General features: G+C 45.0%; 1 protein-coding gene across 5 annotated transcripts in view; it reads left to right on the top strand.

Annotated features, from left to right (window-relative positions):
* The window catches only part of bmf2 (BCL2 modifying factor 2), a 49261-nt gene that overhangs the window by 17607 nt on the left and 23598 nt on the right, over window positions 1-8056 (top strand). For 4 of the 5 annotated variants that reach the window (XM_086019266.1, XM_086019265.1, XM_086019264.1 and 1 more), the window contains 3 exons: window positions 825-993; window positions 2926-3161; window positions 7707-7940. The gene's annotated coding sequence lies outside the window, so the exon portion shown is untranslated. The other variant, XM_086019267.1, reaches the window with a different exon arrangement.

Here is an 8056-nt window from a genome sequence, read left to right as displayed (position 1 = left end):
ATGGAAAAAAAAAAATTAAAAATCCAAATTGTCCATAGGTGTGAATGTGAGCATGGATGGTTTGTCTGTAAGTACTCTGCGATTGGCAGGCAAGCAGTCCAAGGTCCAGTCGCCTGCTTCTCTGGGCCATTTTTGCAAGTGGCATTTGACAAAACGTCCGCCAGGCTGCTTCAAAGCTAACCGAAGGAAAGATGTCGGGCTAAGAGGCGCATCTTGGCAACAAAGTGTTCACGTTTGACGGATCCGTGTCGGGGATTTAAGGAGAGCGTGAGGCGTCAAAAGAGCTTAAGAGTGCAAACGCTGTTCAAAGAGCTGCTAAATCAACCACACTCTCTCATTTTTTTTTTCTTACATGTGTGGCTTTGTGTCATCTCACTTGACCTGGATTTTACTCCGCAGAGTAGACGCGCACCTGCACGCACCTCAATTAAATGTGGCGTTAGGGGCAGCGACAGGAGAGCCCCGCTAGTGCCGGAAGATGGCACTGTTTTTTTTGGGGGGGGAGGGGGTTTGTTTCTTTTTTCAATCTGGCTTTTGGATTTAATACAAATTTGTTTTGGGATTGTTTCAAAATGCATTCACAAAAAGAGAAATAAATCTGATGAGAAATATTGTGAGAATTTCATATGCAAACTTGCTGGCCTTGTTGCATGTCAAATGCCATTGCCGAGGCGTGCGTGATTGAGCGGGAGTACCTCGAAAGTCCGCATGTGAGCCGCGTGAATAATTGATGGCGCTTCCCGACCGCCGAGCGGGGGATTTCTCACATCAGGTGAGGCGGGCAAAGCGAAATTGATGTCTATCGACTCAACTCTGCCCTCCAGGAGGATGCTGCGGTCTCCCCGGAGCCGAGGAGCGCTCGCTTCACATGAGAAGCGGTCGCACGCCACGCTGAGGGCCACTTCAGAGCATGTCAACACTGGAGAAGAGCACTTGGCTGTACTGTCAACATCGACGCGGCTCTATGGATGCTCAGCCTGAGGAAGAGCTGCGGTATATTCATAATTAAACACGCCATATTGCCTGGAAGTAGTGGAGTTTTTATATGGAAAGAAATGGCAGGCCATTAACAATGTACAGTTCATGGGCCCTATACTAGGAAAACGACAGCCCTCAAATCATAACATGGATGCTATTCATTAGCCTGTCAATGGTGTTTCATGTTATGTGCTAGCGTTAGGCTAGCGGACTTAAAGGCAAAGTTATGTGTTTGGTTTAAATAGCGCCGTTACTGTCATTGCTATTTTTTAGCCTGTCAATGGTGTTTTCCATTATGTTAGCATTAAGCTAGCAGGCATAACTTAGTTTTGTTTTAGGTTTAACTTGATAGTCAACTTTAACTGTTTGCTTGTAGATTTTTCATCCCAAGTCAAAGCCATAAAGCGGCTTGCATCTCAAAGAACTCATAAGTCAGGTCACTCGTATCTCAAGGCACCACTCTACACTGTGAAATCCAAAGGTTGCTAAAAGAACCGATCACAAAAAAACACACACACAGTATTGCGTGGAAGCAAACAAGTAACTGCAGGATAACACTTCCCACCTCTGTTGGAAAGTGACTTGAATCGGCTGTGACAACAAACAGGTGCACCCGCACGTGATGCGCCCACACCGTGTTTTGGCCAACACACTGAGACGTGATGACAGATGGCCCATCAAGGGGTGTCCACTCGCCATCCGCCCGCGTTCCTCCACCGAGGCTCCCCCGGGATGCGGCGCTGTCACGCTGATGGCCTCATTAGATACGCATCAAGGGGGGGAGGAGTCGCCGTCGCGCCGCTTTGGTCCCGAGGCTGTTTGTGACATAGCAGCGCGGTATTAGCAAGGCTAATTAAAACTTAGTGACGTTCGCTGTCATCCCACATGTCACCTAAGTGTCTCAAAAGCATTCTGGGTGCACCACCTTGATGCGCATTGTTAAAGTCGCTACCCTGCTAGTTTTTACATAAAATCAGTGAACCGCCAAAGTTCATATGTTTTATATATATATTTTTTAATATGATACAAGCAATTCTGAGTTTAGATTTAAGCGCCTTTGTTTGCATCGCTTGTTGTTTACGTATGCGTTTTCATGATTGTATTGTACTGCCCCCTGTGGCCAGGTTGCACATACCAGTAGGTGTTGCAATGAATTCATCATGATGCATACAATGTTTCATTCTTTACATTCTGTTTAATAATATAATCACTATATGTCTTGTAAAGTTCGATTTTTAGAGTGCTATTTTCCTAATTTTAAAAACACATTTTGTGTGTGTGTGTTTGTATGGTTGGAGGTTGGAAGGGATTAATGACATTTCCATTCATTTTATTTCTTGATAGCATTTAGAAGTGAGCACCTGTTCCCGGACAAATGACCGTCATCATAATTGTTATTAACTGCAGACCAGTAGCTCATAAATTGGCGGTCACAAGGTTGTGGCTGAGTCATAAACCCTCAGACTTCCTTGTAAATGAGTCCAAGGGACTTTTTACATAATCCGCCGTCTTCCTATTTCCTCGTTGCTGAGGCGTTATCGTGTTGCCATGGCGCACCGTTTCCAGTCAAAGCCAACCGACTGGTTTCGGTCGATTTCCCCTGCAGTGGCGTTTTGACATCATGCTCCCAAGAATGCGGCCATCCCCGGGTGTGGGGCCCTTCACCTCGGCCGCGCATTGTTGGACATGCAGGTGGCCGAGGGGTCCCGGCTGATGACATCACTGATGTCTAGGCAACCTCGGTCACCTCTCACTCTATACATTTAAGTGTGTGTGTGTGAGTGAGTGGGTGAAAGAGCTTGTGTTGTATGAGTGAGTGCAAGTGTGTTGGGGGGGAGGGGGGGTCTGGGTGTGGGGGTCAGGGTGCACATCCTGATGTCATGAGTGGTGGTGCCACCTAAAAGCGGGACTTTTTGTTGCTATTTCTGTACCGTCTGCATTCCTCAGGTCTCTGTCTCCTGCACAAATATTGACCCTCTCACTCTTTGATTGAGGCCGAGTGTGGCGGGGGAGTCTTCAAAGTATCACACCACCCCAAAAATCCCCTTCTGGACACCTGCAGACCTCTTGAGGAAGAAGAGAAAACCCCCTCGGGCGGATGGGCGGCGGTGGGCTTAACCTCCAGTCTGGACCCTAAAAATAGAATCAGCCATTCATTCGCAAGGGGGACTACTAGGGCGAAGGTATGTTGTTTTCATCCTTTGATGGCATCAATAGTGCCTTTCACCCGAATCATATTGGCACGAACCAGGACGTAACCTGCTAACTAACACAAATGGGACACTTAAAAAAAAAACATTTCTCTCTCGTTTGTAAAGTGTAAGAACAGCAAGCAACGTTGTGATTATATATGGACATGGATTGCATTTCATCCCAGAAAAAAAATCACCTTTCGGGGGTGAATAAATAAAAAAGAAAACAAATACTAAAAAATATATTTTCAATTTGTTTTCTGCTTTTTTCATGTCGAAAATTTTAACCACTCCAAAACAAAACTCGAAGCCTTGTTCACAACCAAGCCCGAATGCTCCCAGCCTTTTGTTTTTAAAAAGGTTTTAACTTAGAATCTTTCTACAAGCCACATTTTAACTCCTACACCACAAGGCATTTACAAGTGACAACTAATCGATTGTTTTTGGTTTTTACATGAAGTAAAAATCAGACTTACAAAGACAGCTAAAACAATAAATGAATAACATAAAAACAATAAAGACTGTCGATATATAAGAAAAGAAGCAGAGTATTGTGACGGAGCCTGAAGCAGGTGCTTATTTCGCTTATGCCTTGGGCCGACTCCAGTGCAGTGTGTGTGCAATTTAGACGACCGCTGACGTACTAAAACATGCCCAAACATGGCAACCGCGCTTTTGTTTGAGGTAATTGCAGATCTTTGGAAAAAAAAAAAAAAAGATAAGATATTGGCGAAAAAAAGTTGGCCCATTGTTTGCTTTAGGTACCGAACTGCAGGAGGGTCACACAAACAAGGCCAAAGGTGGTGCCAAGCATGTGACCTCCTCCCCCTTAATCCCTCCCGAGCATTGGAACCGTATGAGCGCTTTAGGGATGATGTCATCCATTGTGATGTTTTATTGATGCAATCATCACATGGGCGGCCCTCAGGAATGGACACCTGCCCTCAACAGTTAAAAAGACCTCATGAATAAAGCACCAGAATGTCACCAAGTGTATTTGTTCACGATGCAAGCAAGGTTACACCCCCTCCCCAGTTTGCGCGATGGCAACGACTCCACTTAGCGTACGCGATGTTATAATTAAGCCGCGGTGTCATGCGGAACATAACCCCCTTTTCACGGCTTGTTTACATGACGTCTTGCGCCCGAGCTGAGGGGAGGGGCCTGGCTGCACAAACAATGAGTGAAGAGAAGGGAGGAGGAGGGGGGGGGGTGAAAATCAGTCAGGGCTTGATTTGCAAAACCAAGCGTGAAGGTTATAGCAGGTTTGCTGGTAGGGCGAGTGGAATTCATTTCAGCCGTGTTATGCGCAACACGTGTTTGTGACATGCGGCTTTATGATTATTGTTTGAGAACCTTTTGATAACATTAGGATTTTGAACACAAATGATGGAGCAACACATGTAGAATGATAATATAACAATAGTCCCACATATATTCTTTATCCTCGATGGAAAATGCAAGTTTGGGGCACCACAATCTTACTAATTTACATAATAACTGTCTCATATCAAGTTTGGCGGTCAGATTGGGCGAAGATTCAGAGCCACCTTCAAGCACAACATTGTTGGAAATATTATCACGTCAAAGGCAAAACCTACGCCCAGCTGCATTGTGAATTGAAGTTGTCGATGTGGAAACACACATTAACTGGCAGCTGTATGAAGTGCTGCCTCTGTGGGTGAAAAAGTTTTTTTTTTGTAGAAGCTTGTCTTTGGTCTAGCAGAGCTGGGATTCTTCACCCTTTGGGCATTTGGACAACAACATGTTATTAAAGCACCTGTTAACTATATTAATACAACCAGTTTGCATGGGTTTTGCATCCATGTCATCACATTTTGATGATAAAAAGCAATATAGGGTATAATTCAAATCAGCCACACAGGAAATGAGGTCATCCCCATGTGACCAGCCCAAAACATATGATGTCATTACGACTCTGGTTACACTCGGCTCCCCCCGGCTGGGTACTTTGGCTAATTGGGTAATTGTGTCCCAGTTAAGCAGGCGCACGGGACAGCCAAATGATCACTTTAATACGCTCTGGGTGATCGTACGAGAACTCGCAATTAAACCAAAAAATTAGCATGCTGCTCACCTGCACCTTGCATTAATGGGATGTCGTCAAAAAAAATCTGCTTTTACAATAATGACCATGCCGAGCTCGGATGTGGTAATGTAACACAGTGAAACTTTAAAACGATCGTTCCCATAGGAAATAATGTCCGTCTAATTAGTTTATTGGCATCGTAAAACATTTATTGCCTGTGCATTGTAAACTGTATGTTTGATGTAACATTTTAACATTATTAACTCCCACGCAAGACGTTAACCGCTGTTGCTATTAAGACCTACAAACAATAAAACATCCAGAAGACTCTGTAAAGTAAATTCAGGCGTTTGGTACTCATTTGTGGAGCTGGTTTTCACCATTTTGGTTTTCCTAATACGTATGTTTTGGCATGGCTTAAGTGGTGCCCGATGTTAGACTTTTGCATCGAACAGAAATTGCCCCTCGCCCACTTGATAAGAACCCGAGCCAAATACAAAGCTAAACGCGGGAAGAGTTAATCCTTCAGTGCTCACTGAAATTAAGTCATCATCTTCCCCAACTCTTTTTCAAAGGTCTTGTAGCCGTGAGCAATGCTTTAATTTGTGGAAATTCATCTGAATTGCACTGAAGCATCACAAATGCATTTCTAACAAAACAGGCTTCTTCAAATATATCCATCCCAACTGTTTTCACTCGTTATCGTCGAAAAAACATCAAGACTTTCAGTCTTGAGGTGATATAATGCTGCACGGCTCCCACAGAGTGACAGCGGCGTGTTCAAGAGAGTTAATAGATTTATTCTCTATTTTCAACACCTTCAATTTAGTTACCAATGCGTAACATAAACACAACGTTGGGACAGACCAATACTATCGATTTGTGGCAAAAAATATGAAATCGGCCAAATTTGTACATAAAAGGTTTAGGCCCGACAGCGACGTTATGTGCCTTGGCTCATTAATGGTTTGGTATGCTGGTGTAAGTCATCTTCCTTAAATCTTCCATTTCCTGCCCGCGATTGCTCTCTCAGTCATTCCGACAGTTGCTCCCCTTCAAAGCCGCTTTCATGGCACGTCGACTGCCGCTTCCCCCGGGAAGGCGACTGACTGGCGGGGTGGGGCGGGATGAGGAGACTTGACGGTGGCTGCTTCTGGCAATGGAGGACCAGCCAGTTGTAAGCTTTACTACACATCCGCTTCCTTGGTTTATACTACACGGCCGATGCAGAGCGTTTGATGGGTGCCAGAAAGTGCTCCGGGCGGCAGACGATGTCATCAGCCATTTCGGCTTTTTTGTGGCGGCTACCTAGTATATTGGATTTTTAACTAGGTGCAGCAGACATCTTACAATTAGAAAAATAATAAATTAAAAACTGCCTTGGAAACCTCTTCATAAATATTTGATGATACGTCTTCGGGACAAAGACGGTGGCGCTCATGAAGTCATCACTTATTAGACTTCAGACTCGCTCTGAGTGGATGCTTTCATGAATAGGAATCACAAAATCCGTATCCGTCCCTAGTCCCCAGTCCGCTGTCTCCTGACAGATTTTATCTGCGCTGAGACAGCGTGGAGACTGTGAAGTGTAATCCCGCGGCAACAGGGTGAGCTAACTTTAGCGCATGTGATTATAGTCTGTCATTTCGAGATGTGTATCCTCGGTGTCGCGGTGATGGCTCGGCGAGTCACAACGAGTGACTTCAAGGTGGTTAGTCAACCCATTAGCCACTTGGCAGAGCAGCAGGAATGTGCTGTCAGCCAAAAAAGCAGGTGGTCCCTCCCTGGCCACAAGTGTGTTTGCTAAGCCGTCTGCCTCAAACAAAGCCACATCTGTCCAATACGCAGAGTGCAAAGTGGTGGAAAGTAACATTGTACAAATATCTTGCTATTGTACTTGAGAACACGCATCCAATCCACTTTCTGACATTCGGAAATTCTCTGTCTATTCTAGCACAAGCACTATACAATTAAAGGGGAAACTTGTTTTCTGTGAAGACAAGTTGGATGGGAGCATTTGAATCAGTACTTTTACACAAGTATCTAATTCCACTTAAGTGTATGTACTTTTGCCACCTCTGCCAATACGTGAGCAATTGGACAGCACCACTAGCATGCTTGCTAATAAGGATCGGCTAACATCTGCTGCACATGTGGCAGCGCAGCGTCACGAGCGACTCAGTCACCCAAAAAACAAGCCCCCTTGGGAGATGGGAAGGAAGCCAACACAAAGACTGTAAATTTAATTTGCGGCTCAGTCATGCGCCTTACTGTTAAATTAGCCGCAAAATAGAATTTCACGAGCGGTAAAGGGATCACCCAAATTGACAAATTCACTGCCTCGAGGGTACAAAAATTACATTTAAATTCTGCAAAGATTTGAGGTGGGCGTTGAATTGGCAACATTACAGAAGCTAGCGTGCTCAGACTGCGTGATGGCCGACTAATTACAACATCATACTGACGCTGACACTTTCTCTTCCCAGGAATGCTCCGGCGCTTGTTTACCCTGGGAAGATCCACGCCGAGACTCGCTGGAGTGTCGTCGCTTTGATGGCAGCGAGGGCTCGCGACTCGAGGCCGTCCTCGTCTGATCTTCTGAGGCGGCGCCAGATCAGACGCTTGCTGTCCAAGAAGAAGAAAAGGGCCGTCAGAACCCTCTCCTGGTACTCATCGATGTGTCCACAAGGCTGAAGGCGGGAAGGTTCAAAGGAAAGCAGGCATGTGCTCATTTTGCTTCAGATGCCACTCAATGATGTCGTTTTTTTTTTTTTCATTTAATTTTTTTTAACCAACATTAAGCTCATTGGGTGAAGTATGAAGCTCTAGTCTGGTA

The sequence above is a fragment of the Filicampus tigris genome, chromosome 20 (assembly GCF_054856515.1).
Source record: "Filicampus tigris isolate MCC_2025a chromosome 20, RoL_Ftig_1.0, whole genome shotgun sequence".
Lineage (NCBI taxonomy): Eukaryota > Metazoa > Chordata > Actinopteri > Syngnathiformes > Syngnathidae > Filicampus > Filicampus tigris.
The sequence above is the reverse complement of the archived record's forward strand: the minus strand, read 5'-3'. Positions and strand labels throughout refer to the sequence as shown.